The sequence below is a fragment of the Mirounga angustirostris genome, unplaced genomic scaffold, assembly GCF_029215605.1.
Source record: "Mirounga angustirostris isolate CCGP_5_RB_7025 unplaced genomic scaffold, mMirAng1.0.hap1 SCAF_14, whole genome shotgun sequence".
Classification (NCBI taxonomy): Eukaryota; Metazoa; Chordata; class Mammalia; order Carnivora; family Phocidae; genus Mirounga; species Mirounga angustirostris.
Window position 1 is genome coordinate 74,616,186 of NW_026991722.1, and position 26,979 is coordinate 74,643,164.

General features: G+C 44.8%; 1 protein-coding gene across 10 annotated transcripts in view; it reads left to right on the plus strand.

Annotated features, from left to right (window-relative positions):
• Positions 1-26,979, plus strand: part of IFT81 (intraflagellar transport 81) — a 182,113-nt gene that overhangs the window by 74,056 nt on the left and 81,078 nt on the right. For 7 of the 10 annotated variants that reach the window (XR_010407399.1, XM_064578335.1, XM_064578336.1 and 4 more), the window contains exon 1: positions 25,769-25,943. The exons of 1 other annotated variant lie outside the window; for it this stretch is intronic. The gene's annotated coding sequence lies outside the window, so the exon portion shown is untranslated. Of the gene's footprint in view, positions 1-25,768; positions 25,944-26,124; positions 26,360-26,979 lie in introns of those variants that run through there. 2 more of the 10 variants (XM_064578330.1, XM_064578331.1) reach the window with 2 other exon arrangements.

A 26,979-nucleotide genomic window follows, 5' to 3' on the forward strand; every position in this document is an offset into this window, starting at 1 on the left:
CTCAGGTCATGATCTCATCATTGTGGGACTGAGCCCCGAGTTGGGCTCCTCACTCAGTGGGGAGTCTGCTGGAGATTCTCTCTCTCCCTCTCCCTGTGCCTCTCTCCCCCACCCCACTCACAAGTGCTCTTTTCTCTCTCTCTCTAATAAATAAATAAATAAATCAAAAAATAAAATAAAACGGGCACCTGGGTGGCTCAGTTGGTTAAGCGACTGCCTTCAGCTCAGGTCATGATCCTGGCGTCCCGGGATCGAGTCCCACATCGGGCTCCCTGCTCAGCGGGGAGCCTGCTTCGCCCTCTGACCCTCCCCCCTCTCATGCTCTCTCTCTCTATCTCATTCTCTCTCTCAAATAAATAAATAAAATCTTTAAAAAATAAAATAAAATAAAACGAGGACCAGGGAATCTCTGCTGGATAAGGAAGGAAGTGAAGGAAGGAGGGTCATGAGAAGGAGAAAGTAGAAGAATCAAGGGATCCTGGAGTTCAAAGAACTGCTAAGCCTGAAATAACCGAAGAACAGAAGATACAGCCTGTGGCCAGAGAAATTGAAGACTTTAGAGGAAGATTCATTCCAGGAGAAACTGACATCCAGGACATGGTCAAAGGATGTGGTGGCTAGAGTAGAGTGAAGGCGAAGATCATTGAAATGAGAAGGGACAAGAGCCAAGGGGCTAGGAGGTTGACCTAGGGTAATCTTACAATCATTAAAGTCATCAACATGGTGGTAGGAACTGGGGTGGGGAGGAAGGATGAGCTAGATGCCAAAGTCTCCTAAAAATAATTGACTGATTGATTGATTAGTAAACATCAGCAATGAAAAGGCATAGAAAGTGGTTCAGCCAGATGCTGTGAGCCTCAGAATTTACTCAAGATGGACGATCACTGATCTGGAACTAGAGGTGGGGAGCATAGAGGACACCAGGAGAGTGGAGAAAGGACTAGCATCCTCTGGGGAGGGCTTCAACGACTCTCAGAGGGGAGCCAGGTTATACCTGGGGCAGGAAGTAGTAGGGACTCTGTGTGCTGAGGTCATGACATAAAAAAGAAAAGAGCATGCCCCACTCTCCTCTTTCCCCTTCTTACAGGCTGGAATGAAACCTGGAGGTGAGCCATCTTTGACCCAGAGTATCAGAAATCATACTTCTGACCCACTGGTCAATACAGAAGCAAGTCCAAAATAACTCTTTCCAAGTGTCAATTAATCCCCTGAGCTTATCAGTATCTGAGGATTTAGCACTCAACTGTCCACTAAAAATCTATTCTCTTGGGGCGCCTGGGTGGCTTAGTCGTTGAGCGTCTGCCTTCGGCTCAGGTCATGATCCCGGGATCCTGGGATTGAGTCCTGCATCGAGCTCCCTGCTCAGCAGGAAGCCTGCTTCTCCCTCTCCCACTCCCCATTTGTGTTCCCTCTCTCACTGTCTCTCTGTCAAAATAAATAAATAAAATCTTAAAAAAAAAAAATCTAGTCTCTCTTTCTTTGTTAACAGTGTCCCCAATTTTGTTCAGGTTTCAAACCCTCAGGAAAAATAACCCTATCCCCATCTCAGGGGTATCATGTTAATCCCATTCTACCTGTAGGAGTGGGCACAAAAGCCTATTATAGCCACTGAAACGTGAAGTGAAGTTTTTTAGGGATCTTCTGAAGAAGGAGGTCATTCCTAAGAAAGAGACATGAGAAGAAAGGGTCTTTCTAATGTGACATGCTCAAGATGGCAGGGCAAAACAATGGAAGGAACTTGGTTAGAGCCACTGGGTTAACTACTTCTGGAGCCACCCTACCTGGGATTTCTTTTTTAATATATGTTGTTTAAGTCATTTTACCTGTGCTTTTTTTAACTCATACCCAAAGGATTCTGATTTAAGAAGCATTGCTGGGGAACCCTTATGAAGTTCACTGGGAGGCTTGCAGACAGCATCACTAAAACCCCCAAACAGGCAGAGATACAATTTACTGGTATGACAGTGGACAGCATCCCTGAAGACCAGAGACAAGCAAGGACCTAAATGCCAAGAGGCAGACATTCCTGGGTGCTGGGAGATGTCTTAGGTCCATCACCCTGGCAGGCCACCTCCTCTGTCATCTTTTCCTTGGTGTCCTTGCCCTGGAATCTCGTGGTAATAGATGATGGAATATGCTATTGGATGTGGCTCAGGTACCTGCTACCTTGTATACCCAAAGCCTCCATTTCCTTCCCTTTTCTCATTCCCTGTGAGTTCTGCCAGCTTCTCTTTTAGTCCAGCCAACACAAGAGATGCTCTTACTCAAATGATGGATGGGTTGACTCTCTCTAACTTTCCAAAACCCAAAAACTTTTTTCAAGATTGTGGTAAAATAAACATAACCTAAATTTTTACCATTTTAACCATTTTTAAGTGTACAGTTGAGTGGCATTCAGTACATTCACACTATTTGTGCAACTGTCACCACCATCTATCTCCTACCCTTTCATCACCTCAAACTGAAACTTTCCCCATTAAACCCTGACTCCTCATTCTCTCCTCCCAGCTCCTGGAAACCACTTTCTTTCTCTATGTACGTGACTGCTCTAGGTCCCTCATATGATTGGGAGTCATACAATACTTGTCCTTTTTGGCCTGGCTTATTTCACGTGGCATGGTGTCTTCCAGGTTCATTCATGTTGTAGCATGTGTCAGGATTTCCTTCCTTTTTAAGGCTGAATAATATTTTATTGTGTGGCTAGAGCACATTGTGTTTACCCATTTGTTCATCGATGGACGCTTAGGTTGTTTCCACCTCTTTGGCTATTATGAATAATGCAGCTACAAACACAGTTGCACAAATTTCTGTTCATATCCCTGTCTTCAGTTCTTTGGGGGCATATAGCCAGAAGTGGAATTGACGGATCATATCGTAATTCTATTTAATATTTTGAGGAACCAAGTTTATTTATTTGCTTACTTACTTATTTATTTAAATTTTTTTTTTTTTTTTACCTACCAAGATAGCCACATGGGATTGACAGCTTCTCTTTTTTAACTCAAAAGCTGAATACAGGGGCGCCTGGCTGGCTCAGTTGGTGGAGTTTGCAACTCTTGATCTCTGGGTTGGGAATTCGAGCCCCACATTGGGTGTAGAGATTACTAAAAAAATAAAATATTTTTTAAAAAGCTGAATACATCACCCTTGGAAGGGGAAATGCCTTCCTTGTATTAGCGAGTCACTACCTCTGTCATTAAAGCAGACATAAAAACCATTTGTTTAATTGCAGCAAGGCATTCAGATACAGAGAATAGAGGAGGAAAGGAGAATAAAGTTGTGCTGAGAAGGTGGAAATTTAGGACATGAAACAAAAAGGAGCAGAGAAACAGGGAAGGCAGAGAGGAGCTGAGAGCAGGCCTGTGGCATGAAGACCCACCAGCACCACGGGTCCCTAGAATGATCCAGAATAGAGAATTCCTCCCTGGTTCTGGACTCCCAAGAGGCCTCACCCAATTACAACTTCTCTTCTTTGTTTTTTTTTTTTCTTTCATGAAATCCCATCTTCCATACTTCTGTCTGAGTATGTGCGTAGTAAGCCCTTGTGTGAATAAAAGGAAAAACCTCTGTCTGTCTCTGTATTCACGCCACTTCTGACACCAAATGTGTGGGTTTTCCACGCTAACCAGTTCTCCAACTATGTGTGTACACCAACTGGGTGTCCTACAATTCAATTCTGATACTAACTAACTGGAGTTAGTGTACACCCTACAGGTGAAGTGCTCCGTCCCTTAAGGCTGCCCCCACTTCAGATGGCAATCACAAGCAGTGGATCCCCAGATGACAGACTTGGCTACGAATTGGGGGTTCCTACAACCCCTTCCTCGGGTTTGGTAATTTGCTATAGTGGCTCACAGAACTCAGGAGAACACATTTACTCGTTTATTGTAAAGGATATAACAAAGGATACAGATGAACATCCAGATGAAGAGGTACATCTGACTGGAAGAGTTCTGAGTACAGAGCTTCTGTCTCTATGGAGTTGGGGTGCACCACTGTCTCAGCATGTGGAGGTGTTCACCAACCTGGAAGCTCTCCAAACTCCATAGTTTAGGGATTTTTATGGAGGCTTCATTATGTATGCATGATCAGTTATTAACTTAATCTCTAGCTCCTCCTCTCCCCAGAGGATGGGGGGCAGGGCTGAAAGTTCTAAGCTCCTAGTCATGGCTTGGTCTTTCTGGTGACTGTCCCCCATCCTGAAGCTCACCAGGAGCCCACCAAGAGTCACCTCACTAGGACAAAAGACCCTTTTATCAACAAGGAAATTTCAAGGGATTTAGGAGCTCTGTGTCAGGAACCAGGGTCAAAGACCAAATATTAAAACAAAAGATTCTCTTAGCACCCCTCTCACTCAGGAAATTACAAGGGTTTTAGCAGCCCTAAATCAGAAGCAGAGACCAAATATATATTACTTATTATGCCACAGTGACATAGTTTGTGTATTTATTCCTCACAATCAAACTTGGCCCTGTGAAATTGACAGTACCTCATGTCAAAGATGTTGACTTGCTTTGACCCTTTTGTTGAGCCAGTTATGTGGCACTCATCAGGGTAGTCTCAATCCAGCTCAAGAGCATCAAGTTACATGGAGAAGTCAATGGAATGGAGAGGACCGGGGGCCAGGGCACCAGACTGAGCCCAGAAGCGTGGAGATGGTGATATGAGACAGGACAGGCACAGCAAACAGAAAATGAGGGCTAGAGCCAAGGGGCAGGCCAGAGGCTGAGCTCAGAGTCTCTGAAGGCCCCAGGAAGAAGGGATAGGGAGCACACCCTAGTTCTGCTCACTGCCAGAAGAGGGAAGGGATGGTGGTGGAGTCCATGATTTGAAGATATCTGAACTTCTCCCTACCCATTCCGTTGCTTTTATCAAAATTCTCACTGTCCATTTTATCCAGTCAAACCTATTTCCCTTGGCTCTCGCTCTTGCTTTTTTTTTTTTTTTTTTTCATACCCACCCCCATTTCCCTTATGCCTGGAACAATCTCCCACTTAGCATCTGCCTGCCCGGTGCCTTGCCTTCCTTTACAATGCCACCTACCACTTAGTTTCTCTGATTAAGTGGCAGTTGAATAATCATACTTCTATCTTCAAAGTACATCATTTAAATCCCAAATGTCTTTGGGGTTGCCATACATGATGAAAGGTCTGACTGACTGATTTTCTTTCTTTTTTTTTTTTTTAAAGATTTATTTATTTATTTGAGAGAGCGAGAATGAGAGAGAGAGAGTACATGAGGGGGGGAGGGCTAGAGGGAGAAGCAGGCTCCTCGCCGAGCAGGGAGCCCGATGCGGGACTCGATCCAGGGACTCCAGGATCATGACCTGAGCCGAAGGCAGTCGCCTAACCAACTGAGCCACCCAGGTGCCCCCTGACTGATTTTCTTTAAGGGAATGATTACTCATTCACAGCACCATGCCTGGTACATAATAATGTTCAGTAAATTGCAGCTATTAATTGATAATGATATGTTATTGGGGCACCTGGGTGGCTCAGTTGGTTAAGCATCTGACCCTTGATTTTGGCTCAGGTCATGATCTCAGGGTCATGGGATTGAGCCTTGTGTCAGTCTCCACGCTCAGTGCATAGTCTGCTAGAGGTTCTCTCCCTCTCCCTCTGCCCTAACCCCCGCTGTGTGCATGTGTGCTCTCTCTCTCTCTAAAACAAACAAATAAATAAAATATTTAAAAAATGATACGTTATTCATAATAGTAACAATACTAAGAAGACGATATAGGCTCTGAGAAGATAAGGACAATTGGCCAGTGGTCTGGCTTGCCTGGGCAGATGCCCATCCTCATCCAATCAGCCATGGTTAGGCCTATGAAAGTCTGCTGATTTCAGGTTGAGTTAGAAGAAGGAGTTAGGCATGGCAGAAAAATCTATTGATCTCTGCTATAATTAAATATTTGAATACTGGGTTATTGAACCTGGGCATAGAGTACCCATTGTCTTTGTCTTGACCAGTACACCATCTATGTGTGCCCTCATACCATGGCTTGTCACTCTGTATCCGGTGTTGAAGTTATTTCTGAGCACATCTCATGTCTTCTGGTCAACTGTGAGTTCTTGAAACTAGAGTCTCCTAGGTTCCAGGAACAACCCAGATGTCTGGGGAATGGATGACTAATGAAAGAAGGAGGATAATACACATCACTCCTAAACATCAAGCCCTGAAATAGCAGCCTATGCTTCTCCAGGCCTGTCTCCCAATCCTTTCCCCATTCTTTCATTCAACTAGTGTTTACTGAGCACCTACTATGTGTGAGGGTCTGGGAATCCTGCTAAACATCCCATAATACCTAGATCAACCCCCCATGACGAAGAGTTTTCTGGTCCAAAATGTCCGTAGTGCTGAGCTGAGAAACCCTGGTCTATACAGTGTTGGCTTCTAAGCCGTAAATTCAACTGTAAACTGTGAAATCAAGGACCAGAGGATAAGGCGCATAGTAGGTGCTCAGCGAATGCTTGTTAACCACATGAGTGAATGAATGCTATCTCTCATTTGTTATTTGGCCAAGTGCCTGGTACAGGGCTGTGTCCGAGTGGCTGTTCCGTAAATGGTTATTGACTTGTTCCTAAACGCCCCGCCCCCGCCCCCAAGAGCCACTTTGCACAGCTGGGGATGATGTCCTCCTGGCTAGCGACAGGAAGGCCTCATAGCTGCGGTCTGGGGTTCCTGCAAACTGCTGTGGGAAGCCACAGAGCAGAGAAGCAGACAGGGTTTCTCTACATTGTGATGGATTTATTGTCTCCTCTCCTGTCCTTCTTCTTTTAAACTCTCAGCAGAGAAGGTTTAAAAGGCTCAGCCAAGTGAGAGCCTGTGAATTCAGCTCCTCAGGAAAGGGAGGAAAAAATGAGCCCAGACTGGGGGTTATTGTTAACATATTTGAGAATCAAGAGCCCATTAGAATCAGAGATAGGGTGGAGCTCGAGGGGCAGGACTCTTCACCATGTCTTTCTTTCTTTCTTTCTTTCTTTCTTTCTTTCTTTCTTTCTTTCTTTCTTTCTTTCTTTCTTTCTTTCTTTCTTTCTTTCTTTCTTTCTTTCTTCCTTCCTTCCTTCCTTCCTTCCTTCCTTCCTTCCTTCCTTCCTTCCTTCCTTCCTTCCTTCCTTTCTTTCTTTCTTTCTTTTTTTCTCTCTCTCTCTCTCTCTCTCCCTCCCTCCCTCCCTTCCTTTTCTTTCCTTTTTTTCTTTCCTCCCTCCCTCCCTTTCTTTCTTTCAAAGATTTATTTATTTATTTGAGAGAGAGAGAGAGAGCAAGCAGGGTGATGGGCAGAGGGAGAGGGAGAGTCTCAAGCAGACTCTGCACTGAGTGCAGAGCCTGACGTGGGGCTCCATCTCATGACTCTGAGATCATGAGCTGAGCTGAAACCAAGAGTCTGACTCTTAACCAACTGTGCCACGTCCTTCCTAATTCATTTATATAACAAATATTTATTGAGTGTCAGTGACTCTTTAATGATATGTGAGTTAATAAAAGAGACCCAAATACCCATCCTCTTGGAACTTACATTCTGAAGAAACAGGATGGACAATTGATCAGTAAGTCAGATATATACTGTGTGAGAAGGCCATGTGCCTGACAGAAAAACCAAGCAGGGAACGAAAATAAGGTTGTTTGGGGTTGAACTTGTTGGTTACATTGAGGTGAAATTCACATAACATAAAACTAACCATTTCAAAGTGAACAATTCAGTGGCATTTAGTACATTCACAATGCTGTGCAAACACCACCTCTATCTAGTTCTCAAACATTTTCATCCCCAGAAAGAAGGCCCCACACCCATTAGGAGTCACTCCCCATTCCCTTCTCTTGCCCCTGCAGCCCCAGGCAGCCACAAGTCTGCTTTCTGTCTCTAGGGATTTACCAGCCCCTGGTAACCACTAATTTTCTTTCTGTCTGTCGATTTTCCTATTCTGGGCCTTTCACATAAATGGAATCATATACCGGGTGGTCTGTTGTGACTGGCTCCTTTCACTTAGTGTCATGTTTTCAAGGGTCACGCACATCTTGGCATGTATCAGTTCATTCCTTTTTATGGCTGAGTAATATTCTGTTTTATGCATAGATCACATTTGATATATCCATTCATCAGCTGATGCACATTTGGGTAGTTTCCACCTTTGGCTATGGTGAATAGTGTCACCATGAACTTTCTAGTACAAGTGTTTACATTCCTGTTTTCAATTCTTTTGGGTAAAAACCTAAGAGTAGAATCACCAAACTGTTTTCCACAGGGGATGGGCCATTTTCTGTTCCCACCTGCAGTATATGGGGGCTCCAATTTCTCCACATTCTCGCCAGCCCTTGTTATTTTCCATTTAGTAATAACAGCCATCGGAGTGGTAAGTACTGGTATCTGGTGAGGTTTTGATTTGCATTTCCCTAATGCAAGTCATTAGGTGTTGAGAATTTCTTCATGTGTTCATTGGCCATTTGTATATCTTCTTAAAGAGATGTCTATTTAAGTCCTTTGCCCACATTTGCATTGGGTTGTCTTTTTGTCATTGAGACTTAAGAGTGGGGGTTGAACTTTTCAATAAGGTGGTCGGAAAAGGCCTTCCTGAGAAGATGACTTTTAAGTGAAGACCTAAAGAAGCTGAGGGAGTGAACCTCCAGAATGTCTGAGAAAAGCATTGCAGGCAGAGGGAATGGCAAGTGCAAAGGCCCTGAGGCAAATCATTTTCACTTGTCTTTATCTGTTTTCCGGTCTGCAGATGGGCAAGGATAAGACTGTGAAGACAGTATCATGTAGAATATTTTTTTTTTTAAGATTTTATTTATTTATTTGAGACAGACAGAATGAGAGACAGAAAGCATGAGAGGGAGGAGGGTCAGAGGGAGAAGCAGACTCCCTGCCGAGCAGGGAGCCCGATGCGGGACTCGATCCCGGGACTCCAGGATCATGACCTGAGCCGAAGGCAGTCGCTTAACCGACTGAGCCACCCAGGCGCCCAGTATCATGTAGAATATTAACAAATTATCAACACCCGGACTCACCCACACACTTGAGCAAGATACATAACTTCTCACAGCTTCAATATGATCATCTGTAAAATAGGGATAGTAATCATTATCTACCTCAGTGTGTTTTTACAAAGAATTGAATGAAATAATATACTCAGCCCTGGCCTGGCACATAGTAGTGCTCAGAAATGTGGGTTTTGAACCCAGATCAGGAGGACTTCAAATCCTGAGGCCACCCGGAAGGAAATGGTTTATAGGAGAGTCTGAGGGGTTTCATGGCCGGGAGGCCTACAGGCCACCCTGACCCAGGCTACCATGCACTTTCTTCTGTTCATGTTTGTTTGTTTAAAGATTTTATTTATTTATTTATTTGAGAGAGAGCACGAGTGGGGAGAGGGGCAGAGGGAGAAGGAGAGAATCTCAAGCAGACTCTGTGCTGAGCCCAACATGGGGCTCAATCTCATGACCCTGAGATCACCACCTGAGCTGAAATCAAGATTCAGACACTTAGACTGTGCCACCCAGGCACCCCTCTGTTTGTGTTAAGCAGGGGAATTAGAGTCTGAATGCCAGCTTTCACCAAGTGACATTAAGTAAATTTCTTAACTGCTTTGAACATAGTTTCTTCATTTGTGCCTCAATATGGTGGACAGGATCCAAGATCATATATGTGTCAATAGGAAATTTAACAGATGTTGTATGTGAATGTCACCAACATATAGTAGATGCTGAAAAAATTTCCCTCTCTTATTGTTTCATTATGTGTCTTCTCAGCAAATACCATTTCGGGCATTCAAAAAACACAAAATTACAGGCGCCTGGTGGCTCAGTCGTTAAGCATCTGCCTTCGGCTCAGGTCATGATCCCAGAGTCCTGGGATTGAGCCCCACATTGGGCTCCCTACTCTGCAGGAAGGAAGCCTGCTTCTCCCTCTCCCATTCCCCTTGCATGTGCTCTCTCTCTGTCAGATAAATAAATAAAATCTTAAAAAACAAAACAAAACACAAAATTACCTTTAATCACGTCTTTACAAGTTACCATGTTGTTTTGCCTTGTTTTGTTCGGCAAGTAGAATGTGGGCTTTGGGGTCTCAGGTGAGAGTTCAGATCCCAGCTCCTGTGCCCTGGCTGTTGGACCTTGGGCCTGTGTCTTAACCTCTCTGAGCTTTAGTTTCCTGGCCCACCTTCCAAAGCAGTTGTAAGGATCCAGATCATTTCTGTAAAGTGCCCAGGGGCCTTTAGGACTCTTGACCTCAGGGCCAGTGGTGGCCACCTTGAAAAGGTAAAGGAAGTCCAAGCAGTTTGGGTGGTAAAGAAGAACAAGAGAAAAAAGTCCCCATCAGATTATGTAGAAAAGCTTAGAGTGTAGAAAGAGTGGAACCACAGTGGATGAATTTCCAGTCCGCATTTTCTCCGTCTAGAAGGAGCTAAGAGTCAAGAGTCCCAGGCGCTCTATCTCAAGCTAGCTCCGTGCCCTCCAGCAAGTCCCTTCACCTGTGTGCCCCTCGGTCTCCCAGGATCCCTCTTCTCTTTGTGACTGTGTCACCGCTGCTGAGCAGCAGAGGGCAGCACTGCCCCAACATTCCCTATGGAGGATGTGCCTCCAAGTCTAGTTTTGTTTGCTCTGCTGCTATTGTCTGACTCAGGCAAGAGAACTGGTGGAATAATAATAGTGGTATGTTTCTCTTTTTTCAAACAGCCTTAATTTATCCTCGGTGCACAGTCAGAATGAGGTCTTGACACAGCATACAGATGAGGAAACAGAGCTCAGAAGCATAACAGATTTAACAAGTCCGCATCGAAACAACTAATGATTTTGGTCCCACCACATCCTAAATCTAGACTGTTCCAATCCTGGGAACGCGTTGCAGTATGTCTAGTCTGCTTAGTATAGATAATCAATTAACTGCTTTATGGGTCATGAAGTATTTTCTGATCCCTAATATCAGAGGATTCTCATCTTGTTCTCCCCAGCTTCCAGATGAGCGAACAGAGGCTTCTAGAAGTTATGCCATTTGGCTTAGCATTTCCTTAATCAGCTCCGTTTTAGAGGTTGTTGGGTAGACTCCCAGAAATATTAGCTTAAAAAGTACAGAACTTGGTGTTTTGCAGCAATTTTTATGTGATGGGACATAGTGGGTTCTTGTCCAAATGTTGTTTTTTGTTTTGCAAAAGGAATTCAGACCCCCTCTCTGTCTCAGCACGAGTGATTAGCAATCCTGTGGGGAACTGGAATAGCTATAGATTTTATTCAGTTTTATAGTTTTACTCAGAAGGGACTATCAAATGATACCTCTGTCCCCAACTCCAGATTCTGATATCCCCCCCTGAGCACTGAGAGAATCCTGGTTTTTGATGGCGGTTTTATTTGTATGTTTTGCAATGTCTTTAACAGACCCTTGGGTTGGTTAAGATGCTGAGATGCTGTCACAGAAAGGCACAACTCAAACTAGCTTAAACACTTAAAACAGTAAGGACAATTTTTACTTCATATAACAGGTAATCTCCAAGGTGTCTCATGAAGCAACTCAGCAAATCAGTGGAATTATCCTGCCCCCAAAATGTCAATAGTGCTGAGGTTAAGAAACCCTGAATTAGACCAGGCAGGTTTCAGCCTCTAGAGCAGGGGTTGGGGCTGGAGTCTGCTTCCATGAAGCACACAGCAGTGAGGAGGGGGTGGGAGGACCCCACACACAGTTGGGGTTGGAGAGTCTGCAAGAGGAAATGAGGATTGGCTTTTGGAAAGGAAATCAACAGTCTGTTATAAATCCTGATGCTGTTCATTTAGCTCTCAAGGAGCTCGAACTGACTCTTACACTGAGTGAATCCCCAGGCTGGGAGCTAGGGGAGATGTAAGAGAATCAATACTTGGCCCTCACCGGCATCTCGCTTATAGTCCAGCTGTTGAAACCAGACTTGTATTACTTGCTTTTTACTATTATCATTTGTTGGCTTTTTAAAATCGTAGAAAATACTGAAAGGAATCAAGAAAAGCCAGAATCGCCCATAACCCATCAAGATAGCTACGGCTAACATTTTTGTTTATTTTCTTCTAATCTAGGCCTGTTTTCTAATTGTTGCATTTTGTGCAAATTATCTCCTCATTCATACATTCAACAGCCATGGAGCTGAGTGCTGGTGTGCGTGGTTCAGAGTTTCAGTGTACAGAGGAACAATTCCATCGTAGCCCACAGTGGTTGAATAGGGGAAGCTTCACCTGGGTCTTGAAGTCCATTTGAATTAGGGAAGAGTGTATAAGAATTGCCTTCCAATGAGAGGAGGGGAATGTCCCCGGAACAAAGACAGGGCAGGGAGAGGTGGGGGAGAAGACTGGTGCATATTGGGACGCCAGAGGGAAGGAGTCCGTGGTAGGGAAGATTCTAGGTGTAGTGGATATGCCGGTCCAGCATTCATCCCCACTTCTGATAATAACACCCAATTTTACTTTTGGGGAGTCACTCCTCCACTGACAACCCTCAGCTCCTCTTTGGGTGTAGCTAACCCCGTCTCCTTTGTTTGGAAGTGGTCACATGATTGAGTCTGGCCAATCAGAACACCATATCCCTCCGGCAGGTGATTGGCTCAGGGGTGGGCACATAATTAGATCACGCTAATCAGGACCGCTGAGACTCAATTCCGTTTGTTGGGACCATCTGGATCTGAAGCTAATAGGATAAGGCTTAGTACTGCTGGTAGATGTCTTGCTATCGTGAGTGGAGAGGCTACATGAAAATAAAGCCAACGGGGTAAGGAGTAGAACCAAGAGAGAAGATTAACGGAGTCCTGAGGATAATATCTGAGCTCCTAGATCTGGTGGTACTTGAAGCCTATGGCTCCTTTGGATTGTCCAGTTATATGAGCTAATAAATTGCCTTTTTTTGCTTAGGCCAGTTTCAGTTAACTTTCTGTCTTTTGCAACTGAAAGTTCTAATACACTTTGCAGCCTAGAGTAATGGAAAAAGTATCAGACTTAAGATCAGTAGGGCTCTGCTCTGTCTCTAACCAGCTGTGTCCTTGGGCAAAAACCATGTCATCTGTCCAGGGCTCAACTCCTCTCTAAAATGAAGGAAATAATATGTGCCTCTTGGGTGAATGACAGTGCTTTTTGAACTAAAGGGAAATAAAAATGTAGAGGATTCTTATGAAATTGCAGGGATAATTTTAGGAAGGAAATTCCAGAATGGCTTAAAAGGCCCCTAGTCTAAAGGTAAACTTGGATGCTGCAAGTAAGTGCCAGGTGGCGATCTAAGTGAAGTGGGACCAAGTACAAGAAAGACCATAGATCTCCTGGTCTACCTTTTCCCCTTTGATAAATACATGAGACAAAGGAATATTATTCTAAGAAAAATGGCAGCACAAACATGATGCTAATGGGCAACTGACACTAGCCTCAGGATCACAGATGATGGGAGTGTGGGGACTGGAAACCTGGTCTGTGCAAGTCTCATCTGGAACAGGCAGCCTCTTCTTGACTTTAGCCAATCTGCCACACAGCATATCTAGCTTTCCCACATTTTCAAGGGAACCCAGAAATCCACACAGCCTGAACAAATGGAATTGAGACGCATTGGTTTTGATTGGCTGCCTCATCTTGAAATATCTTAATTTTCAAACGTTGGTTCATGCTATTGGTTTGTTTGTTTAGCACTCTGTGAGCCACACACAGCTCGTCTATCTGTGAAACGGAGCCCTGGGAATGCTAGTTTGTTATCCCTTGTGGAGGTGCCAAGATGAATCTCAGTTGGAAGGATGAGAGAGGGTGGTTAGCAGGGAGAAATCCGTGCAAAGCCAAGGGATAGGCAGAAAGTTCATGCAGGACGACCTCCATCTTCTCCTGAAAAGCAACTCCATAAATATTCATTCAATCCTCACATCAACCCTACAGGATAAGGCAGGTTGATTCCATTATGTAGATGAGGAAACTGAGTCTCAGGGAGTGCCCACATCCACAAGCTACAAAGTAGCTCCTCAAGGCAGCACTCCTTACCTCCTTGCTGGTGGTACCCAAGTCGGAGCTGACTTTGAAGTTCACTAAGAAGCTCCAAGACATCCCAAGGAAAATGGACCCTTTTGCTTAAAGGATGCCAACCTCGCTTTGTAACCCACTGTATCTCCAGTTGCCTTTTAGATCTCTTTGCCTTAAAGTGAAAGTAAGCACAGGGCAGCACTTCTCTGATGATGTGGCAGCCAAGGGCGTGCACCGTTCAGAACTCCTTCAGGAGAGTCTGCTTCGAAGAACATGTTTGACTGACAGTCCTGGGTCCTGCCCCTCTGGCTCCACCAGTTTCCCCCAGCCAACGACTGACTCAGTGGGAGTGCTAGTGCAGGCCCGCTACTGGCCGGCCTGGGACTCCTCTTAGAGCCTCCTTTGGCTTGGGAACTCCCCATCAGCATGGCCTGAACTTTCTTCAAGCTACACTGCTGCCTGAGGCTCTTCCTGCCCAGTCATCCTTCGCCCTCACCTTTCACAGCTGTTAGGCTGGCACTGCAGGCTGACGACTCTCCTGCCTACTCCAGCTCCCTTCCCTTGTATCTTTCACCGGCATAAATAAGTAAATAAGTAAATCCTCAGTAAATCTTGTGCAGGTTCAGACGTGTCCTGGCATCTGCTTCTCGGAGCATCTGAACTAACACAGATGACTTCCATTTTGTGGAAGGAGCTAAATAAGTCTATGACCATCCAAACTTACAGTTTATCTGCTATCAAGGAAATAGGGGGTTTCACACTGTAACGGTGATGCCCAGGGGCCCTGGAGTCAGAATGATCAGGGTGCGAGTCCTGCTGGCTGGTGATCTGACTGTTAGGAAGTTTCTTAACCCACCCTGAGTCTCTACTTCCTCATCTGTTGAATCCGTGGTTCTCAACCAGGAGCGATTTTGTCCCCCACCCCCACACCCCCAGGGATATTTGGCAGTGTCTGGAGACGTGTTTTGGTTCTCATAACTGGAGGAACTAGGGGAGAGGGGGTTATTGCTACTGACACCATGTGGCTAGAGGCCAGGGACATTGCTGAATATCCTGTAATGCACAGAGCAGCACCCCCCAACCCCCGCGCGTGTGTGTGCGTGCACACCGCCCCCCCAAAGAATGATCCAGCCCCAAATGTTCATCCATAGTGCTGGGGTTGAAAAACCCTGGGGTAAATGGAAATGATAATGGTAGCTAATTCAAAATGCTGTCATGAGGCACCTCTGGAATCGTGTGTTCAGTATCTGCCATTTCTACTTTCCCCCACACCCCTGCAAATGCCACAGGGCAGGGACCAGATGATTCTAGAGCAATGTTCTGTATCACCAATGACTCCAACATGGAAGTGCTGAGTAAATTATTATGAATTGAAATGTTTATAAGATGAGTGCAAATCAACAAATGGTTACTGTCATTGTCGTCACCATCATCATCATCATCAACGCTATCTTCCCAGCACCTGGCTCAATGCCTGGGGCATAATTGGTCCTCTATATTTGTTGAATGAATGAATGAATAAATGAGAAATGAGGACATATTTACTCATTAACCACTAATTTATGTACTTTGGAGAGATATTGGAAAGTCTTGGGAAAGAGGCCCAGGCTTTTTATTTGCAAAGAGACGTTTTGTTCATCAAAGAAATGACTTTAAAGGATGAGACCTCTGTCAAGCCGGAGTCAGGGGGCCTGAGTCAAAGTCAAGTAGAGTTTAGGACACACATCTTGCTCGGCTTAGGCAAAAAAGGAAAACGGGCCAGGCTTTGTGCGAACTCGCTGTGAAACAAGAGCTGTTTTCAGGGCCCAGGAACACGCTCTGTCCCATGTTTAATTTCTTCCATCTGTATGGTATCTGACCTCTGCTGCACTCGAAGGCATTGCCACACATTGTCTGCGCACGTTCCCATATAAGGTGATCTCTCTCTTTCTCTTCCTCTCTTCCCCTCTCCCTCTCTTTCCAGGGGTTGGCCGGCTTCCTCCACCCCTGCTCTCCCTCTCTTGGCCTTCCCTGGCAGGCTCTGCTGTGAGGATGGATAGCCGGAGAGCGGGAAGGGGCAGGGGGCTGCCAAGGAATGTGGCAGGTTTATTTTCGTTCCGGCTGCATTCTTTGCCAGGCCTGCAGGCCCCAGCCACTTGGGGATGTCACATGCTGATAAGACTGTGGGGGTGACTGAGAGCTGTTGTTCAAATCTGCAACACCCCAGGTGTGAGCCATCTGCACGAAGTGGGGGGGCAGAGACTGCGAGGTCATGGAACTCACCTTTTCCCACTGCCTGTGCCTGATTTCCAGAAAGAAGAGTTTGATCCTTCAGAGAAGCAATTGCAGGAGTTGAGATTTGTAACCACTGAGACCCAGCTCTGGGCAAAACCCAACGTTTGCAGTGGAGTGGAGTCGAGCCAGGTCAGGCTGAAATTATTAGCTGTGTGACCTTGGGCAGGTTGCCTGACCTCTCTGACTCTCAGTTTCCTTATCTGTCAAAAGAGTATCAACAAATCTACTCGATACTATTCTAGTGTTATAATGAAATGTAAACTCAGTAAGGGCAGGGATTATTGTCAATTATGTTCACTGTTGTTTCGCCAGCACCTAGAATAGTGCCTGGCACAAAGTCAGTGTTCAAATATGCATTGAATGAATTAAATGAGAAAAGGCTTTTACGTGCTCAGCACCCAATATCTGATAGCTGTTTCTACCTATTTAACAGCAACAGGTGTTTATCAGGCACCTATTAAGTGCTGGGCCCTGTGAGGTGCTGGGGACACAGCTGTGAACAAGGCTGACAAGGTCCTTGCCCTCAGAGACCTTATATTCTAATGGGAGAGACATACAATCAAGTAAATTAAGTTCAGAGAGTACTAAGTGCTATGGAAGAAATTTATAAAGGGATATGGAAGCAGTGTGTTTTTTGAACCTTTTGACTGTGACTCACAGCAAGAAATACGTTTATTGTGTGACCCAAAGAACACACATGCATTTTTATTAAATTGAAATAAAACCTTTGCAAAACAATCGTGGTAGAGTGTCCGCAAAGATGTCTGCCAACAATTTAGCAAACATCATTTCTGGTATGCATATGCCACTCCCTGATCCAAAGGTAGAGTCCGTTTCTTCTTTCCTTGAATCAGGGAAGGTCTTACGACTTGCTTTGACCAACGGAATGCAAAGGAAATGACACTGCGTGTTCTGGGTCTCCGCTTTAGGAGGCCTGGTGGCTCTCACTTTCATGCTCTTGGTACCCCTGCTGCCGTGTAAGGAAGCTCTGGTCAGACCACTGCCTGACAAGAGACCACAAGGAGAAAGAGCGTCCACGTGAAGGAGGAAGCAGCAGGGAACTGAGGCCCTGGAAAGGAGGGGAGCTCTCTTGGATGTTCTAGCCCCATATGAGCCCCCAGCTGAATTGGGCTGCAAGCCGACCCTAGCATATACCGCGTGGATCAGAAGAACTGGCCAGCTGAGCCCGGCTAACCCATAGCCTTGTGGGGAAGAAAAACCGTGTTGTTTTTAAGCTCATAAATTTGGAATGGTTTGTGACACAGCAAAAATATTTCTGACACAGTAATGTTTACCTTATTCTGTGTGATATTTTCTATTCCACTTAGTTTCCTCCTTCTGAGTGAGGAGGCAGAGCCAGGCCAGGGCAAGATCAGGGTGAAGAACAGCCAGGCAGAAGAAACAACAGTGCCAAAGTCCTGAAGCTGTGACGAGTTTGGTGTGTGTGAGCCACAGAAGGGAGGCTGGTGGTTGGGGAGTAGAGAGAGGAGGAAAGCCGGGAATGAAATTAGGCCTCATGCCCTGAGCTAAAAGGAACAAAGCCTGGAAGACTTAGCATGGATGGTTGACCTCCCAAGGTCTGCCCATCCTTTATTTCTAATTGAGGTGAGATTCACACTGTATGAAATTAACCTTCTTAGAGGGAACAATTCGGCGACACCAAGTACATTCACAATTCTATGCAACTACCACCTCTATCTCCAGAAGATTTCCATCCCCCCGGAAGGAAATCCTGTATCCATTAAGCAGGTGCTCCACATTGTCCCCTCCCCTCAGCCCCTGGCAATCACCAGTCTGTATTCTGTCTTTAGGGGTTTGCCTCTTCTAGATATTTCCTATAAATTGAATCACAGGATATGTGGACTTCTGTGTCTAGCTTCTTTCACGTGACAAAATGTTTTCAAGGTTCATCAATGTTGTAGCATGGGCCTATACTTCTTTCTTTTTATGGCTGAATAATATTGTGCTGTATCTTTATACCACAATTTGTTTAGCCATTCATCTGTTTGCCCATCGTTTTAGCTCTGTGATTCCATCTATCTATAGCACACTTATAGACTTTGATTTGACGTCATCAGCCCAGAAGGGAGAAAAGTTCTTGGCAACATGAAGGAGAAGGCCAGTTTGTGCCCTGCTGATCTTGGCCTTTACTTGTCTCCTCCCATCAACCTTTTCCTGCGTGATTCGGAGCTTCCCGATGGCCCAAAATGTATCTTTACTGCTGGTTACCCTTAAATACTCCCCCTGAATTCTAAAAATACACCAACACTCAGCTGGGAAAAAAAGAACTTGAAAGGCATTTGAAATGAAAATATACTTTTTTTCCCATCATGGGCCAAGTGTTTTCTCTGTCCTCCCCCTCTGTGATTCCAGGGTAAGCACTTGGATTTTAAATCATTAGCCCTACCTGGATCAGAGAAGACTTTCCTTGGCAAAGCCCTTGTAGGCAGAGAAAGCCAGACAGCACGTTAACACTGGCCCTCCCACACAGAAAATCCCTTTGCCTCCTGCTTCAGTGGTCTGATTTATGGTCCTTCTTTCAGACTCTGCTGAGCCAGTTTCGAGCCAGTTTAGTAGGTTGGTGAAAATGGCTTTGGGATCAGGCCGACACTGTCTGAATCTTGGCTCAGCCAGCTACTAGGTATGTGACCTTGGGCCCTCTAGTAACTCTCCAGGCCTCAATTTCCTTAATTATAAAATAGAAAAAACAATACTGTCCTCGCAGACTTGTTGTGAAGATTAAATGAGACGATATGGGTGTGGACAGAGCGCTGAAATGAAATTAGGCCCAACTCCATGGGATGCCTGGAACTTCAGCTAGAGAGCCAGGGGAACTTGAAGACATGGGAGTAGTTTGGTTGACATCACCAGGCCTTCCTGCCCATCACTTGGATTGTGTAATTCAATATATAATTCAATTTATAATTTATTCAGTCTGCCCCTCCAGATCCCCACTCCGCCATTTTCTTCCTGGCTCTGTGTCCTGGGAGCCCAGTCTGCACCGATGACCTCAAGGGGTCTGCCTTCCCCCTTTGGCACCCTATTGGGTTTAGCCAATGAGAGGCCAGGCGGGAGATCAGAGGGTCGAAGGAGAGTGAGGTCAAGACTGGCTGCATCTAATGGGTCCTGTTAGGCAACCTTCTCCATACAACCACTCACTCTGTCCGGCTTCTGGTACCTGTTCCCTTCTTTTGCTGCATCAGCCTTCAGGCAGCAAGGCCTGCTTTTGTTGCTGGTTCTTTTGTTAGTTTTCCTCAACCCTGCCCGTATCTTTATAAATGCTCTTGATATTTATCAAAATAAAAGAGTATATAAGAGCTTTATTAAGCTCTCCTCAATTGCACAGACTGTGCCATCTTTATCCTGCTAGGAAGCTGACAGATACAGAGATGAGCCATTTTAGTCCACCTCTCAGATTTGAACTGAAACTGAATCAACTGAAATCCAAGTCCGAGATCCCAACCTGTCATTATTGGGCATTTCCTTCTCGCACACATCCTGGGGGTTGCCAAGTCCCTGGGCTCTTATGCGGGGGCAAAGCTTCGGGGAGTCACTTGCAGTCTTCTGTCACTGGCCCATCCTGGTGACTCCTTTATCACCCACCCATCATCCCAGACTGCCTGGTCCTTTCAGGTTCAATATTGTCGATGCTTCCATGTCAGGCCTGGGACAAAGAGTTTTGGCCACACCAGAAGCTACTGGATTCATGATGTGGCTTCCTCATCTTCTTCCCTTCTTAGGAGCTGCCCCAGAATGATCAACCTATGATCCTTTCTCATTCTTCTTAGCATCTCTCTTTTCTCTCCTTACTTTGGAAGGAACTCCTCTCTCCGCTTCCCACCTCGAGGACAACCAGTATAATCTCCCCCAAAGACTTCAGACCTTTACAAAAGGCAGGAAGTACGACTTCTGATTTCAGCCTGCAAATCTCAAGGCAATGCAAATTGTTTCCAGAGGAGGAGAAACAGAAGGAGTACACACATAAATTAATATTTTAATAAATTCTGATACATATGTGAAGTATTTAACTGAGGTCCTGACATACAGTAAGCACCCAGTAAGTGATGACGTGATTATTATTTGAGCCCTGTAGAAATGTTAGGTGTATCCTGTATTTCAATCCATACTTGTACCCAAGGACTTCATATGAATTGCATACTATTTTGACCCCTCTACATTGCCCATTAATCTCACGAAGTCCATTAAAAACTGTTTTACAAAAATGTAGTACCACGCACGCATTTAACAAGACCTCTGGAATCTCATCCATCCAGTTGAATGTTTCACATATTATTTATATTTTCACCTTTTAGGAAAGCACATTCTGCTACTAAACCTACCCACAAGATTAAATTGCCAGAGCCAAGGCAATTTAGGGTATATGTGAAACCCAATTCAGGTTTCTGTTGAAATTCAATTTCTTTCCTTGCCTAGTAACCTAGATGGCAATGGCATTAAGTGACAATTAATGAATAGCAGAATAACCCACTTCCGAATTTGTTCCTGTGTCTGGGTCATTTTTCCCAGTTTTAAAAGAATGAGATAAAGTGGGCAGTGTGCAGAGTAGCCCCAGATGGGATAGCATCTTGAAAACTGGCATTCTCTGAATACTCATGCAGAATCCAGAAATATCTCATGGTCAGGATGAAAGGTCTAAATTTAATACCAAAAACAGAAAATTGGCTTGTCTTCCCCGTACTCTGCACAGGAAAGTTCTTGTTTGGAAGTTCTGAAATGAGAAGGGGCTGGAGGCATTATGTTCACAGCATCCTCAGATTTTTGTGGAGACCTGGGGAGTCTGCTGATATCTCAAGACCTCACTTGGCCCATGATGGAAGCCTGCAGTGAAGAAAGATGATTTGTTGGGAGGAAATTAGGGAGAAGGTTTGCACTGATACGGTACTCCCCAGAATAAGTACAGGCTCATTTCTTCCTCTTCTGGTTTTGCCTACCCAGCTTTTAAGATTTAACCACCTTCCCTGACTACTGTAGGAGACATCTGTTGTTCTTGTTTGCACTGCATCTCTACCTCTGGTAACAGAATCCAGTTCTTCCTTTTTGGGAGTAGCCCCCCCAGACTTATCTATCAGAGTCATAGCAATTGATTCAAGAATGGCCTGACACACTTGAGACCAGTGAGGGAATTTGCTGGAACTATTGGAGAAAAGATTCTAGTTTCAGCGAGGCTGCTAGGCTGGAAGAGTGTAAACCTCTTGCTACTAGCAGCCCATTCAGAGGAAAGTGGAGATAAGAGACAGAGAAATGGAGGGAGAAAGAATATCAAGATGACCTAGATCAAGCCATACCTGAAGGTAGAATATCCTTGGACTTCACAATTGCATGAAATAATGACCCTCTCGTTATTTTAATTTTGTACTTAACTGGTCTTGAAAAATACACTTGACCAGGAGTGATTTTTTTTTTTCTCCTCTGAATAACCAGAGCAGAAGTTCACAACCCTGGATGGCCTTGCAGTATCTACAAGGTTAAGTAAGGGAGTTGTAAGGGGCAGCTTTTAGTTTCTCTCCCCTCCTCCACACCTGTCCCCACCCTCTTCTCCACTAGAGGCTGGTGAACTTTTAAAGCACATTTCCATGTAACAGCATCTTCTTATCAGAGGGCTTCAGGTGAGAAGCAGATTGGGTATTTTAGTGTTTTGGTAGCAAGGGATAAGTAGGTTTTCAACAACAGTTTGTTGTTACAACCAAAAACTGCTAAGGAATCCACAGCTTCGGTTCTGTGGTCTACAACCATGAGCACCCAAGATGCTAAAATTAACAAGAATTCAGCGGAAAAGACAAACCCAACAATGAATGGCCAGCCACCTCCCACTTACCCATGCCCCTGCTCATCTGACGTAGCCAATGGAAGTGCTTTATCCAGGGATGCCTGGGTGGCTCAGTCGGTTAAGTGTCTGCCTTCAGCTCAGGTCATGATACCAGGGGTCCTGGGATCAAGTCCCACATCGGGCTCCTTGCTCAGCAGGGAGCCTGCATCTCTCTCTCAGCCTGCCTCTCTCTCTGACAAATAAATAAATAAAATCTTTAAAAAAAAAAAGGAAGTGCTTTATCCATAAGACAGTGGAGTTATGTACACGGATGTTCATAGCACATTGTTCAGTATAGCCAAAAAGTGGAAACAATCCAAATGTCCATCAACTGAGGAATGGATGAACAATGGAATATTACTCTGCCACAAAATGGAATGAGGTTCTGATACATGCTATAACATGGATGAACTTTGAAAACATTATACTAAATGAAAGAAGCCAGACACAAAGAGCCACATACTTATGATTCCTTTTATATGAAATGTCCAGAAAAGATATAGTCATAGAGAAGGAAAGCAGATTAGTGGTTTCCAGGGGCTGTGTGGTGGCAGGTTTTTTTAAAAATTGGGAACTAGGAGATGATGGCTAAAGGGTATGGGCTTTCTTTTTGGGGTGATGAAGATATTCTATGATTAGATAGTGGTGATGGTTGTACAACTTCGTGGATATGCTAAAAGCCATTGAATTGTGTACTTTACTTTTAATAATTTCTTTTTTTTTTAAGATTTTATTTATTTATTTGACAGAGAGAGACACAGCGAGAGAGGGAACACAAGCAGGGGGAGTGGGAGAGGGAGAAGCAGGCATCCCGCCGAGCAGGGAGCCCGATGCGGGGCTCGATCCCAGGACCCTGGGATCATGACCTGAGCTGAAGGCAGACACTTAACGACTGAGCCACTCAGGCGCCCCTATTTTTTAATAATAATTTCTTAAAACTTGAGTATTGTTGACACACATTGTTACATTGTTTTCAGGTATACAACATGGTGCTTCAAAATCTCTATATGTTATGTTATGCTCACCGCAAGCATAGCTACCATCTGTCACCATACATCACTATTACAATATCATTGACTGTACTCTCTGTGCTATGCCTTTTATTCCCCTGACTTATTCATTACTTAACTGGAAGCCTATTTCTCCCACTCCCTTTCAACTATTTTGTCTAACCACCCCCAACCCCCCTTTCCCTCTGGCAACCACCACTTTGTTCCCTGTATTTATAGGTGTGATTTGGCTTTTTGTTTGTTCATTTGTTTGGTTTTTTAGATTCCACATATGAGTGAAATCATATGGTATTTGTCTTTCTGAGTCTGACGTATTTCACTTAGCACCCTACCCTTTAGGTTCATCCTTGTTATCCCAAATGGCAAGATCCCATCCTTTTTCATAGCTATGTGATATTCCAGTGTGTGTGTGTATCTTCTTTATCCATTCATTTATTGATGAACACTTGGGTTGCTTCCATACCTTGGCTATTGTAAATAATGCTGCAATAAACATAGGGATGCATGTATCTTTTTGAATTAGCATAAATTATATACCTTAAATGGGTGAATTGTATGTATGTGAATTATACCTTGATGAAACTTTTTTTTTTTTAAAGATTTTATTTATTTGACAGAGACAGCAAGAGCAGGAACACAAGCAGGGGGAGTGGGAGAGGGAGAAGCAGGCTCCCCACCGAGCGGGGAACCCGATGTGGGACTCGATCCCAGGACTCTGGGATCATGACCTGAGCCGAAGGCAGCCGCTTAACAATTGAGCCACCCAGGCGCCCGAAACTTTTTTTTTAAAATAGAGTCAGGGTAGGGGTGGGAATCTTTCAGAAAGACTATCTCATATAACTGGACTTCCCTTCAGCTATTAAAAATGTCAAATACAGTTCAGCCAAGAGACATCTTTGGGGGTTTACAAGGAAGACTCAATATAGCATCTAAGAGGAAAAAAAGTCTTCATGTGGGTGGCTTGACTTGGAATGTAATCAGCCTTCAGTGTTGTGGAATTGTTGCCGAGAAGTTCTTCTTGGACTCTTCATGAGTCCACTCAAGGTTTTATCTTAAATGAATGAGGGGGTGGTAAGTCTTCCTTTGACCTGTATCTGGGTCCTATAGATAGGCTAACATGAGCAGGCTTCTCTATGTCTCTCTTTTTCGGTTCAAGTTGGAATATAAGCTTCTCAGTATACAGATCCCAAGAAGCATGCTGACTGGCCTCAGATTCTTCCTTGTGTTCCAGAGCAACCACATTAAGCATAAAATCCATTCAAGTTTGCGTGCAAAGAGGGGATTCCATTGCTTACTCCAATTTACCCAGGATTGCATTCTCAGAACTGAAAATTATCGTGTTTCTATAATAGTTGCAACAGGCAGAGGAGGAACCAAAAACTACCCGATAAACCACTCTTATCTCTTTCTATAGCCTACATCTGTAGACTCTGTAGAAGGAGCAAATCTAACCATCTTGTTTTTTAAAAAGCAGGGGGGAAAAGGTAAAATGTCCTTAGCTCTTCCAGGGTCAGGCACTGTTCTAATTACTTTACCTGTATTGACCTCTTAATCCTCACATCAGCCTTTGAGGAAAGTATTATTAGAGCCACACTTTATAGGCAAGATCGGGAAAGCCCAGAGAGGTGAGGCTGCAAACTGGCAGACCCAGGTTTCAAATCCTGGTGGCCCAGAGAATCTCCTAATACACCCACCATCAGTTAATTATGCAATCCCTTATATGAATCTTTTATTGTTTCTCCCAAAGTTATTTAAATTATTTAGCTTTTCAAGGTTTTAAGTGTTGCCTCCTCCAACTCCTCAGGAGTATCTGTGAGCTGGAAGGGGTCTTCGTTTTCCTCCAAGTGCTCCATAGGATGCCTCTGCTTGATAGTTCAATAGTCAGAAGGCAGCCAGCAATGGATTCATTTTGCAATGTTCTGTTCCCTCTGCCCGAAAAAATATCCACGTGGCTAATTTTCACTGATCCTTAAACATCACTTTGTCTGATGGAAACTTTCCTGACCATAGGGTCCCTTCAGACCCAAATAAACTCGGGATACTTCATCTGGGCTCCCCCATTATTGGGCCCTTTTATGATAGTATTGGAGTTGCCTTTCAATCGTCTCTTTATCCACATTAGACTCTGCTCCTTGAGAATAGGAGCCCTGTAGTAATTCCTGGCTTCCTTTGCATCCCCAGCAGCCAGCACAGGGCAAGGCAAATAGGAGATGCCTCATAAGGAATTTGAACATTATGAGGAAACATAAGGAATTGTTTCCCTTTTTGTTTGTTTTATTTTGCTGTAAGACTGATGCTAGGGGCGCCTGGGTGGCTCAGCTGGTTGAGCGCCTGCCTTCGGCTCAGGTCATGATCCCGGAGTCCTGGAATCGAGTCCCACATCGGGCTCCCAGCTCAGCGGGGAGTCTGCTTCTCCCTCTGACCCTCTCCTCTCTCATGCTGTTTCTCTCTCTCACTCTCTAATAAATAAATAAAATAAATAAAATCTTTAAAAAGACTGATGCTAAATCTGTAGTTGGTTTCTTCCAAGATGTTTGAACAAGCAACTAAGTTTTCAGGGCGTGAGGAATTTCATTTTTTTCCTTCTCATAGTTTCCTTGCCAGCTGACATCACGAAGTACAGCGGTCTCCAGTCCTCACCGCGGCTCAGGGCCCGTAAACGCACTTTGCAAGTGGGCGGGGCACCTCACTTTGCCCAGCCAGGTACTTTGGCCCCAGCGCGCGCCCGCAAGGGCCCCACGGAAACGCCCCACGGAAACGCCCCGGCCCACCCGCCGGAAGTGACGTAATGCCACGGCCTAGCAACCGTTGCCAAGGAGCTCGTCTCTAGGAACCCTGTAGAGCCTGGATGCCTCCTGCGGGGGGGAAAAGTGGTTTCTTGAGGAGAATTTGAGGTAATCTCGCCAACACGCGCTCGAAAACTTCCCCGAGCCCCCCCAAAAGGAAACAACTCCCTCCTCCTCCCCTTCCCAGGGCAGCACCTTCGCCAGTGGAGGGTCGCCGCAGTTAAGACCCCAGCGCTGGGGTCGGTGCCTGCCGGGCCTCGCGGGGTTCCGGGCCGCTCCGCCGAGGGTTGAGCGGTCGGGGAGCCCAGCTCACCCCCCCGCGAGGTGTCTGGGTCGGATGTGGGGTCCCCTGCCCCGAACCCCAGGGGCGGGGGGAACACTATTTTTGGGAATCCCAAGAGGCTGCTGGTCCAGCGCTCATGCCGGCCTGGGACCAGGGCAGCGTCGTTTCTGTCCCGAGTTGTGCCAGATAAACGTACGTCCTGGTTTTAATTCTTCCCCCACCCCCGTGGGCTCTTATGTGGGTAAGTGCTCGTGAATTAGTGTGGCGACTTTCCGCTGGCAGAGGGAGAGTAATTGCTTTTGCTAATTTTAGAGCGCAGAGCCCACTGGGCATAGACAGCCTACCTGTTGAGTACATCTTTGTCCTTCGCGGGTAACCATCTGAAAGCTGGTGGGCACCTGGGGGGGAAGCCCAACTAGTTTCTTTTCCTCTCCTGGTACGTTTTACTCGTTTATCCAAGTTGTTGTTTTTTTGTTGTTGTTTTTAAAGGGGAAAAAAGTATATGTGTGTGTGTATGTTATATATTATATACATATAACTTCTAAATCATTAAACTTATATATGTAAGTGAAGGTTATGACGTGGATTTTTACTTAAAATATTTTTAACAGTGAAAAACTTGCATCTCCAATGTGGATTTTTATTTAATTTATGAAAAAGTTTTCCTTTTGTAGATTAAAGGAAACCGCAAAATTTTAAAGCACATTGCTTATCCTTTCTACTATCTTTTGACTTATTTTTTTAACAATAATAATCATTTGTTCATAATTTTACATGTAATGTTTTCCAAATATCCAGCTCCACCCACCCAATTAAAAAAAATCTATTTCAGAGCAAAATGCATGCAGCCCCAACTAATGT